Here is a 12,316-nt window from a genome sequence, read left to right as displayed (position 1 = left end):
GTGTAGTCAGTGGCTAGGATTAGGGTTAGAAAGGATACATGCAGAGATCTCACACTGTGTAGTCAGTGGCTAGGATTAGGGTTAGAAAGGATACATGCAGAGATCTCACACTGTGTAGTCAGTGGCTAGGATTAGGGTTAGAAAGGATACATGCAGAGATCTCACACTGTGTAGTCAGTGGCTAGGATTAGGGTTAGAAAGGATACATGCAGAGATCTCACACTGTGTAGTCAGTGGCTAGGATTAGGGTTAGAAAGGATACAGGCAGAGATCTCACACTGTGTAGTCAGTGGCTAGGATTAGGGTTAGAAAGGATACATGCAGAGATCTCACACTGTGTAGTCAGTGGCTATAAGATGATTGGAGGAGACTGATTACATCATCAGGCATGGGATATTTATTTATAGCCATGATAGGACTGGTTCAGAAAGCCTGTTCTGTCCAGCTTGTGATTGAAGCAGACGATGAACTCTAGTCCCAAGAGAATGAACACTATTATCCAAAGTATTATTAATGCATATTCTGACTATTAGTTTTCCCTTTACACCCGCCATAATAATCTTTATTGACGTACAGTACTTACTTATATGATTTGACTGGTTTACGGTTTTTCCGTGTTTGATTGATTGATTGATTGTCCCTCTCCTCTCCCCTCTCTTCACCACTCCCACCCTCGAAGGAGAGTCGGCGAGGAGAGTGAACGTGGATGGAAATGCGCTTGCTTGAAATGAGACGCTCCTTCTCCACTCGCGCGTCATTGGACAAATTAGTTTACAGGGGTGGATCCCAAAACAAATGTGTAACGAGATACAAACAAATAAAGTTAGTTTCTAGATAAAACAATAAGTAGCATGATCGTTTTTTAAAAACGTGTGCTTGTTTTTCTCTGACATAACAAAAGCTGATTCAAAAGGGGGTGTGGCAGATTTTCAAAACTCTTCCGCGGTAGGATACACATGATGGAAGGTGGCTATCGAGGACGGAGGGAGAGAGTTATTATTTATTTCTTATCCCCCAGACTACAATACACCACATCACCATTCAAAAAGGACCAGACTGTAGAGAAAACATGGTTAAAATATAATACAAAATAACATGGATTTAAAAACACAACTCCAGATCCCCCTCCTCATTGACAGAGCAAAACGCCCCCCTGAAATCAAATGTTATTGGTCGTGTACATCTACACTACTTGACCAAGAGCATGTGGACACTCCTTCAAATTAGTGGATTCGGCCATTTCAGCCACACCCGTTGCTGACAGGTGTATTAAAATCGAGCACACAGCCATGCAATCTCCATAGACAAACATTGGCAGTAGAATGGCCTTACTGAAGAGCTCAGTGACTTTCAACGTGGCACCGTCATAGGATGCCACCTTTCCAACAAGTCAGTTCGTCAAATTTCTGCCCTGCTAGAGCTGCCCCGGTCAACTGTAAGTGCTGTTATTGTGAAGTGGAAACGTCTAGGAGCAACAACGGCTCAGCCACGAAGTGGTAGGCCACACAAGCTCACAGAACGTTGGGAGCTTCATGAAATGGGTTTCCATGGCCGAGCAGCCGCACACAATGCCAAGCGTCGGCTGGAGTGGTGTAAAGCTCGACGCCATTGGACTCTGGAGCAGTGGAAAGGCATTCTCTGGAGTGATGAATCACCCTTCACCATCTGGCAGCCCGACGGAAGAATCTGGGTTTGGTGGATGCCAGGAGAACGTTACCTGCCCCAATGCATAGTGCCAACTGTAAAGTTTGGTGAAATAATGGTCTGGGGCTGTTTTTCATGGTTCGGGCTAGGCCCCTTAGTTCCAGTGAAGGGGAATCTTAACGCTACAGCATTCAATGACATTCTAGACGATTCTGTGCTTCCAACTTTGTGGCAACAGTTTGGGAAAGGCCCTTTCCTGTTTCAGCATGCCAATTCCCCCATGCAAAAAGCAAGATCCATACAGAAATGTTTTGTCGAGATCGGTGTGGAAGAACTGGCCTGTAAAGAGCCCTGACCTCAACCCCATCGAACACCTTTGGGATGAATTGGAACGCCGACTGCGTGCCAGGCCTAATCGCCCAACATCAGCGCCCGACCTCACTAATGCTCTTGTGGCTGAATGGAAGCAAGTCCCCGCAGCAATGTTCCAACATCTAGTGGAAAGCCTTCCCAGAAGAATGGAGGCTGTTATACCAGCAAAGGGGGGGACCAACTCACCTGTCCACATACTTTTGGTCATGTAGTGTATGACCTTTAACCTGTTAGAGACACTTAGATATGACCTTTAACCTGTTAGAGAGACTCTTAGATATGACCTTTAACCTGTTAGTGACTATTAGATATGACCTTTAACCTGTTAGAGAAACACTTAAATATGACCTTTAACCTGTTAGAGAGAAACTTTGATATGACCTTTAAAGGTCATAATAGTGGAGGAACCTGGTGTTCCCCTTGGCTTCAGTATACTGGGTATGTGTAGAAGAGGAATCCGGTGTTCCCTTTCAGTCAGTCAACTTTGGTTCAACATACTATGGGGAGTCACACTCTCGCGACTTCGGTTGAAGGATCTACAATCGCCTGACAAGGCCAATGAAGTCCGCACCGGAAGCACAGCCTTCTACAGGTGATAAGCGTGAGGCTCGGATTCATTCCTTCAATTATTCCGCTCTTCACCTCGGTGTGAAGAGGAACGATTCACGCTGCTAAAACAAACAATTGGAAAACGAGACTGTCTTTCGTTGCTGCAACTAAACTGCCCCATAGTGGTAGAGCTTGCTCACCCCCTGGACGTTGTGTGCTGAAGGTTGGACTTGTCCTCATAACTTTTCTATGATTTATTTTTTAAAGTGAAAGACAACTAAACATGTCACCTGGTGGCAGACAAACCACACAACATTACTAAACAACACATTCATACAATACAAAACACACAAACAATTGACATCAAAAACAAAGAGCTATACATTATAGATTCAGAGCTATCTATCTAATAGAACTCAAAGGGTTTTCTTTAACAGAAGCTTCTCTAATGTCAAACATGTAAAGTGCGGTGTACCACAGGGCAGCTCTCTAGGCCCTCTACTCTTTTCTATTTTAACCAATGACCTGCCACTGTCATTAAACAAAGCATGTGTGTCCATGTATGCTGATGATTCAACCATATACGCATCAGCAACCACAGCTAATGAAGTCACTGAAACCCTTAACAAAGAGTTGCAGTCTGTTTTGGAATGGGTGGCCACTAATAAACGGGTCCTGAACATCTCTAAAACTAAGAGCATTGTATATGGTACAAATCATTCCCTAAGTCCTAGACCTCATTGGAATCTGGTAATGAATGGTGTGGCTGTTTAACAAGTTGAGGAGACTAAATTACTTGGCGTTACCTTAGAATTTAAACTATCATGGTCAAAACATATAGATTCAATGGTTGTAAAGATGGGGAGAGGTCTGTCCGTAATAAAGAGATGCTCTGCTTTTTTGACACCACACTCCAAAGAGCAAGTTCTGCAGGCTCTAGTTTTGTCTAATCTTGATTATTGTCCAGTCGTGTGGTCCAGTGCTGCAAGGAAAGACCTAGTTAAGCTGCAGCTAGTCCAGATCAGAGCGGCACGTCTTGCTCTTCATTGTAATTAGAGGGCTGATATAAATACTATGCATGCCAGTCTCTCTTGGCTAAGAGTTGAGGAGAGACTGACTGCATCACTTCTTCTTTTTATAAGAAACATTAATGTGTTGAAAATCCCAAATTGTTTGCATAGTCAACTTACACACAGCTCTGACACACACACTTTCCCCACCAGACATGCCACCAGGGATCTTTTCACAGTCCCCAAATCCAGAACAAATTCAAGAAAGCGTACAGTATTATGTAGAGCCATTATTGCATGGAACTCCGTTCCATCTCATATTGCTCAAATAAACAGCAAACCTAGTTTCAAAAAACAGATGAAGCAACACCTCACAGCACAACGCCACTCCCCTATTTGACCTAGATAGTTTGTGTGTATGTATTGATATGTAGACTACTTTGAGCTGTTCTTGTCTATTAATGTTCTGTATTATGTAATGTTTCATGTTTTGTGTGGACCCCAGGAAGAGTAGCTGCTGCTTTTGCAACAGCTAATGGGGATCCTGATAAAATACCAAAAAACTGTTTGTGTTTACGAAACCAACATTGTGATCAGAGCTAATAGGGTTAGAGAAAATATAATAAAACGGGCGCATCGTTCTGGACCAGTACAAACCATCGGAGATGCACCCGCCAGAGCATATGAGCGGAGTGGAGCGGTGAGAATCTCAGCTCCTCGCTCACGGAGCTGTTCACCCCTCCGCTCCCCCCGCTCAAAGCCACATCAGGCCAGTCCGCTCATTATCGCTCAGCGCTCAACGCAGTTTGCATCGCGCTCCACTCAAATCGCCCCCCGCTCACTCCAAAAAAGGAACAAAATCTGCATGTATTTCACTTTTAGCTTAAACCACAGCCTTACTTTATCTCCCCGAATTTGTTGCATACAGACACATCTCAGATTATCCATTCTGTCTTGAAACGGGGATCTAACACTGACGCTAAAATGAGATGTTAATCAGTATAGTATATTCCATAGCGAATTGACACGTTATTTGCCAATGTTTCTGCAAAAGCAGCGATGCCCATTGGAAGTGCAGCGTGAGTGTAATCGGTGAGCAGGGATTTGATTTCTGTGACAGCAGGGAGGATCATCCCCAGGTTCCCCAGCTCCTTCTGCATTTTGTCTGTGAGATCTGCTAGTGGTGTCAGCACACTGACAAGGTAGTCAGCTGCCGTACTTGATTCAGGGTGATGTTGAAGCAACATTAGACTTGAGTTTGTTTTGCCATAACGGGTATTTGGAACAACCGGATGAACGACTGAATCATCCGCGGCTGGCTGCTCCCATCGAATGGCGCAGGCATTTGTGGGGCGGACACCTAATTGGTCGGTTTCTCTGTGCTCTTGCGTACACTTTTCACCAGGTGCCCGACTTTCACTAACAGCCTATTAATGTTGTGCGTGCTCGTTAAAGGCGTTTTTGATCGCCAGCTGAAGCATGTGAATGGGGCATCTCAGATGTAAATTTGACAAAGTAAAGTACTGATTTATCATAGTTTCTAGCCCGGTTGAGCTGCGCTGGCGAAGTGTTGCATCCCTTCGCGTTCTCCTTTACTCAGCGGTTCATAGTCCATGAAAATCATTTAAAAAAATGCTACATCCAGATCTCTTTTTCTCTCCCTTGTTATGGTTGGGCCTTTGCGTGCAGTGAATAAACGTTTGAATTCCTCAACCCTTTTCTCTTGTTGCTGCTGCTGCTCCTCTCGCTCTATAAAATACAAATTCATGGACGACACAAATTAAATTAAACAGATGGATTCTGGGTCAGGCTTGAGCATGCTTCAGACTCGTGGTGTGAGCGAGCGAAATTGGAGCGGGACATAGGGCGACGCTCCGTCCTTTTAAAAATACCGCTCTGCGCTCTGTTCAAAATCCGTCCGCTCACGCTCCACGCTCGCTCCCGCTCCACTCCGCTCATATGCTCTGGCACCCGCTCACACTCACATTACATGTGATGATCGCATCTGTCCAATGCAGTGTCTCCCAACCCTGTCCCTGTGCACCCAGAGGGGCGCCCCCCCCCCCCATCCCAGCACCAACACACCCAGTCTCCACCAACCAACTCATCCAACCTTTGATTGGGTGACTAAAGTTTGTTAGCGATAAGGCAGAAACAAAAACTTGCAGGCCCCTGGGACAAGGACTGGGAGACAGCGGTCCAGCGCAATAGGCCTGCATGGTATTCAAACCCCTAGGCAAAGTATCGGGAACGTGCTCGATAAGTGGCTTCCGCATTTTAATAAAACTATTTTCATTACCGTGTAGTGTAGTCAATAGCCTCTCCAAGGGGAGAATCCTAAATATTTATCTGTACCACATTGTTACAGCAGGTGGCGTGTTGTCAACCCATTTTGCGAAGAATACAGTTCCTTGCCAACAAAAGCAGCTTTTCCAAAAGTTGTCGTTTGATCATGTCCAACCCAGATGGGTCATGTGATGTACATTGAGTAAAAACAACCCTGGGTCTTTGTAAATTCTTGAATTGAATATTGTGATCAATTCAATAGCGATTGTTTTCCAGTAAAACTCAATCTTTGGGAAAAGCCCAGAAACAGTGAATGTGAAAGACCCAATGCCTGTTTTGTATTTAGACCAAATGGGGAGATCTGTGGGCCAAACTTGCTCAGAGTCTGAGGGGTTAAACGGGGACCTACAGTGGGGAGAACAAGTATTTGATACACTGCCGATTTTGCAGGTTTTCCTACTTACAAAGCATGTAGAGGTCTGTACTTTTTATCATAGGTACACTTCAACTGTGAGAGACGGAATCTAAAACAAAAATCCAGAAAAATCACATTGTATGATTTTTATGTAATTAATTTGCATTTTATTGCATGACATAAGTATTTGATACATCAGAAAAGCAGAACTTAATATGTGGTTCAGAAACCTTTGTTTGCAATTACAGAGATCATACGTTTCCTGTAGGTCTTGACCAGGTTTGCACACACTGCAGCAGGGATTTTGGCCCACTCCTCCATACAGACCTTCTCCAGATCATTCAGGTTTCGGGGCTGTCGCTGGGCAATACGGACTTTCAGCTCCCTCCAAAGATTTTCTATTGGGTTCAGGTCTGGAGACTGGCTAGGCCACTCCAGGACCTTGAGATGCTTCTTACAGAGCCACTCCTTAGTTGCCCTGGCTGTGTGTGTTTGGTCGTTGTCATGCTGGAAGACCCAGCCACGACCCATCTTCAATGCTCTTACTGAGGGAAGGAGGTTGTTGGCCAAGATCTCGCGATACATGGCCCCATCCATCCTCCCCTCAATACGGTGCAGTCATCCTGTCCCCTTTGCAGAAAAGCATCCCCAAAGAATGATGTTTCCACCTCCACGCTTCACGGTTGGGATGGTGTTCTTGGGGTTGTACTCATCCTTCTTCTTACTCCAAACACGGCGAGTGGAGTTTAGACCAAAAAGCTATATTTTTGTCTCATCAGACCACATGACCTTTTCCCATTCCTCCTTTGGATCATCCAGATGGTCATTGGCAAACTTCAGACGGGCCTGGACATGCGCTGGCTTGAGCAGGGGGACCTTGCGTGCGCTGCAGGATTTTAATCCATGACGGCGTAGTGTGTTACTAATGGTTTTCTTTGAGACTGTGGTCCCAGCTCTCTTCAGGTCATTGACCAGGTCCTGCCGTGTAGTTCTGGGCTGATCCCTCACCTTCCTCATGATCATTGATGCCCCACGAGGTGAGATCTTGCATGGAGCGCCAGACCGAGGATGATTGACCGTCATCTTGAACTTCTTCCATTTTCTAATAATTGCGCCAACAGTTGTTGCCTTCTCACCAAGCTGCTTGCCTATTGTCCTGTAGCCCATCCCAGCCTTGTGCAGGTCTACAATTGTATCCCTGATGTCCTTACACTGCTCTCTGGTCTTGGCCATTGTGGAGAGGTTGGAGTCTGTTTGATTGAGTGTGTGGACAGGTGTCTTTTATACAGGTAACGAGTTCAAACAGGTGCAGTTAATACAGGTAATGAGTGGAGAACAGGAGGGCTTCTTAAAGGAAAACTAACAGGTCTGTGAGAGCCGGAATTCTTACTCGTTGGTAGGTGATCAAATACTTATGTCATGCAATAAAATGCAAATTAATTATTTAAAAATCATACAATGTGATTTTCTGGATTTTTGTTTTAGATTCCGTCTCTCACAGTTGAAGTGTACCTATGATAAAAATTACAGACCTCTACATGCTTTGTAAGTAGGAAAACCTGCAAAATCGGCAGTGTATCAAATACTTGTTCTCCCCACTGTATGTAAGACGTTAAATCTGGGTTTCTCTGAGCCTATTGCAGGAGAAGGTAGTATTTATGCAATTCAAAGCTTTAGTCCATTCTTCCTCCTCGAGTACAGTCCCCAGATCCCTTTCCCAGGACCCCTGTTTAAAAAAAAAATGTAGTCTGGGTTTAACAGAATTGCATAAAAACGAGAGAGGAATTTTGTCTTATTTCTATACTTAAGAAGACAGTCCTCTGCAGAGCTTCTAAAGTCAATATTTTGAGGATAAAACTTTAAAGAGGAAATACAATTATGAATTTGTAGAAATCCAAATAAGTGGTTACCTGGGATACCATATTTCGTTTGAATCTGTTGAAAAGACATTAACACTTTATCCTGGAATAGATCATCTACTATCCTCACCCCTCTGGTGTGGCATGAGTCAAAGATACCACTTTCAATACCTGGAGGAAAGGCCTTGCACGGGTGGGGGGGCTTTACTTGGCTCATCGCGCTCTAGCGACTCCTTGTGGCGGGCCGGGCGCCTGCACGGGTCGTCAGTTGAACAGTGTTTTCACCGACGCGTTGGTGCAGCTGGCGGGTGTTAAGGAGCGCGGTTTGGCGGGTCATGTTTCAGAAGACGCGTGACTCGACCTTTGCCTCTCCCGAGGCCGTTGGGGAGTTGCAGCGATGAGACAAGATCGTAATTGGATCGCAATTGGATATCACGAAATTGGGGAGAAAAAAAAACTGAAAACAGTAAGACCTAAACACATGTAGTGCAAACACAAACCCATACTTTTTCTAATCACAACACAATGAGTTATTCTTCAATTTGCTGGTGAAATGAGTAAGACGGCAAAGAAAACGACTGAGATGACGATGGCTAAACCCTGTTCCTATTTTTATTTTGGAGGGAGTGAAGGAAACGGGGGTTTGCGTGCACCTCCGATGAAGAGGCAGCCCCTCTGAGCACTTGGCTGGGGGTGATTCCCCCCGGGAGCGAGGGGCCTTGCCATGGGTCTGAGTGAAAAAACATTACTGTGACAACAGTGCCCTCGTGTTTGGCAAAAGGGGGGGTACTACGTCAGCCATTGCCAGAGCCCCCTGTGCCTGTAAAGGGGGCTTCATGCAGTATATACAGTCTCACAGAAGCACAACATACTGTACGTTGGAAGCCTGTCCATGTTTAATGCTGCCTACCCCAAAATCCACGGTGTTCACAGGGTTCAAGAGGTATATCAATCTCCCCAGGGTGCGAGTGAACAGTTGGGTCACTGTCCACAAGGGGGCGCCCCTCCCCCATGGGTGGCTCATTACTGGGATTCATTGCTGATTCCTGCCTGTAGCTCACCAGTCCAAATGAGGTGTCTAGTGATACAAGTTATGGGCTCTATAGGAGGCTAGTTGTCGAAGGGAACAGTTGTCTCTGTGGTTCTCCAGCTCAACACTTTTCATTCCTGGGAATTGGATTCAATTACGAATCCCCCCTCTGTCTGTTACAACAGAAGGGGTCTGTTTTTCAGAGCTCTGTTACATTCCTAGCTAGGCGCTTTGTCGCCAGTACCTATGACTGGTTGGTAGGGTAACCTCCATCATAACGTTTTTTCCCTGGGTCTATTTTTTATGTGTGCTGCGTGCCAGCCGGTTACCGGAATGCATCTTAACGCCTAAATCGAGTGAGGCTCGTTGTGACAACAGTTCCCCCAAGTGGCACTGCCAATCGGGGTATGTCACTGATTGCCGGAGCCCGTGTACCCAGAGTGGGCCGAGCTTTAGGCAAACCTTGGCACACAAACAATTTTTTTTCAACCGAGGTCCACAGTGTTCACAGGTGTTAAAAGTGTTGTCTCCCGTATGTGAGTTTGACGAAAAGTGTTCTTTCTCCATTGTTCAGACACACGGTTGTCAAGAGTGGTGAAAATGGAAGAAGAACCAATCACTCCCAGTCCACAAGGTGGCGTCCCACCGCTTCAGATGGCACTTCACGGGAGGCTCGCTATCTGCCCCGCCCAATGGCGTGCAGGCGCAGTGACGCCGTGGATCATGCTAACAGTGACATCAGGCTACAGGCTATAATTTGTTGTGCGCTCCTGCAGCGTCATCCCCACGCTCCTGCAGCCTCATCCCCACGCTCCTGCAGCCTCATCCCCACGCTTCTGCAGTGTCATCCCCACGCTCCTGCAGCGTCATCCCCACGCTCCTGCAGCCTCATCCCCACGCTCCTGCAGCCTCATCCCCACGCTCCTGCAGCATCATCCCCACGCTCCTGCAGCCTCATCCCCACGCTCCTGCAGCCTCATCCCCACGCTCCTGCAGCCTCATCCCCACGCTCCTGCAGCGTCATCCCCATTCTCCTGCAGCGTCATCCCCACGCTCCTGCAGCCTCATCCCCACGCTCCTGCAGCCTCATCCCCACGCTCCTGCAGCCTCATCCCCACGCTCCTGCAGCCTCATCCCCACGCTCCTGCAGCCTCATCCCCACGCTCCTGCAGCCTCATCCCCACGCTCCTGCAGCCTCATCCCCACGCTCCTGCAGCGTCATCCCCACGCTCCTGCAGCCTCATCCCCACGCTCCTGCAGCGTCATCCCAGCGCTCCTGCAGCCTCATCCCACGCTCCTGCAGCCTCATCCCCACGCTCCTGCAGCCTCATCCCCACGCTCCTGCAGCGTCATCCCCACGCTCCTGCAGCCTCATCCCCACGCTCCTGCAGCGTCATCCCCACGCTCCTGCAGCCTCATCCCAACGCTCCTGCAGCCTCATCCCCACGCTCCTGCAGTGTCATCCCCACGCTCCTGCAGCCTCATCCCCACGCTCCTGCAGCGTCATCCCCACGCTCCTGCAGCCTCATCCCCACGCTCCTGCAGCCTCATCCCTACGCTCCTGCAGCGTCATCCCGAACCGCCGGCTAATTGAAGTGATTGGCTGGTGGCGGCAGAGTTCGAGGGGGCAAGCAGTATTACAAACATCCACGCCACTGTCCCGTATTCAGTCTCTGGGCTTCATAAGAAGCCATAAAAAGAACTGTCTGCCTCCAGCTCAGGGCATTCCGTTTTCTGGGTCTAAAGCTAGACTCACGCTTTTCTATCCTCACGGAGGGTGTCCGGGTTCCTGGTTCCGGCTATGCTTAGACACATTTGGGCTGGGTCACAGTGTGTTTTCAAGTCGTTCCCATGTGGCTATTGTTGACGCGGCCCTTCCAGCGCTGAGTGCTAGCCACTCACCTGGACGCATCTCGCAGCCTAAGCCAGTAGATTCATGTGTCCCTGTCAGGCCTACGGGCCCTGGCCCAGTGGTGGGGACCCTCTGCTATTGTCATGGGCTGATCCCACAAGGTGATCACAACAAACGCATCCCCCCCGAGGGTGGTGTGCGCTGTACGAAGGCAACTTCATTCAGGGGGGTATGGACACTGTGTATCAGTAGTAGAGGAAACTGGTGTTCCCCTTGACTGGGGCTGTTCTGCCTCTCTCTGCTAGTAGCCTGGGTATTAGTACTAGAGGATCCTGGAGTTCCCCTTGGCTGCGGCCCACCTCTCCCTGCATCAGTCGACACAGGCGTTGCAGGATGTGCATCGCCCTCCCCATCCACCTGCTCCCTGTTTATGGCCAACATCCTCCTTATGGCCAACATCCCCCTTATGGCCAACATCCTCCTTATGGTCAACATCCCCCTTATGGCCAACATCCTCCTTATGGCCAACATCCTCCTTATGGCCAACATCCCCCTTATGGCCAACATCCCCCTTATGGCCAACAACCCCCTTTTGACCAACATCCCCCTTATGGCCAACATCCTCCTTATGGCCAACATCCTCCTTATGGTCAACATCCCCCTTATGGCCAGCATCCTCCTTATGGCCAACATCCTCCTTATGGCCAACATCCCCCTTATTGCCAACACCACCCTCATGGCCAACATCCCCCTTATGGCCAACATCCCCCTTATGGCCAACATCCCCCTCATGGCCAACATCCCCCTCATGACCAACATCCCCCTCATGGCCAACATCCCCCTCATGGCCAACATCCCCCTCATGGCCAACATCCCCCTTATGGCCAACATCACCCTTATGGCCAACATCCCCCTTATGGCCAACATCCCCTTATGGCCAACATCCCCTTATGGCCAACATCCCCCTTATGGCCAACATCCCCTTATGGCCAACATCCCCCTTATGACCAACATCCCCCTTATGGCCAACATCCCCCTTATCACCAACATCCCCCTTATGGCCAACATCCCCCTTATGACCAACATCCCCCTTATGGCCAACATCCCCCTTATGACCAACATCACCCTTATGGCCAACATCCCCCTTATGACCAACATCACCCTTATGGCCAACATCCTCCTTATGGCCAACATCCCCCTTATGGCCAACATCCCCCTCATGGCCAACATCCCCCTTATGGCCAACATCTCCCTTATGGCCAACATCCCCCTTATGACCAACATCCCCCTTATGGCCAA

The 12,316-nt window shown here is 48.1% G+C and overlaps 1 protein-coding gene across 1 annotated transcript in view; it reads left to right on the top strand.

Moving 5' to 3' along the window:
- The window catches only part of tacc2 (transforming, acidic coiled-coil containing protein 2), a 272,493-nt gene that overhangs the window by 1,190 nt on the left and 258,987 nt on the right, over positions 1-12,316 (top strand). The gene's annotated exons all lie outside the window — the stretch shown is intronic.

The sequence above is a fragment of the Coregonus clupeaformis genome, chromosome 1, assembly GCF_020615455.1.
Source record: "Coregonus clupeaformis isolate EN_2021a chromosome 1, ASM2061545v1, whole genome shotgun sequence".
Classification (NCBI taxonomy): Eukaryota; Metazoa; Chordata; class Actinopteri; order Salmoniformes; family Salmonidae; genus Coregonus; species Coregonus clupeaformis.
This window is presented reverse-complemented; position numbering and strand designations above follow the sequence as displayed.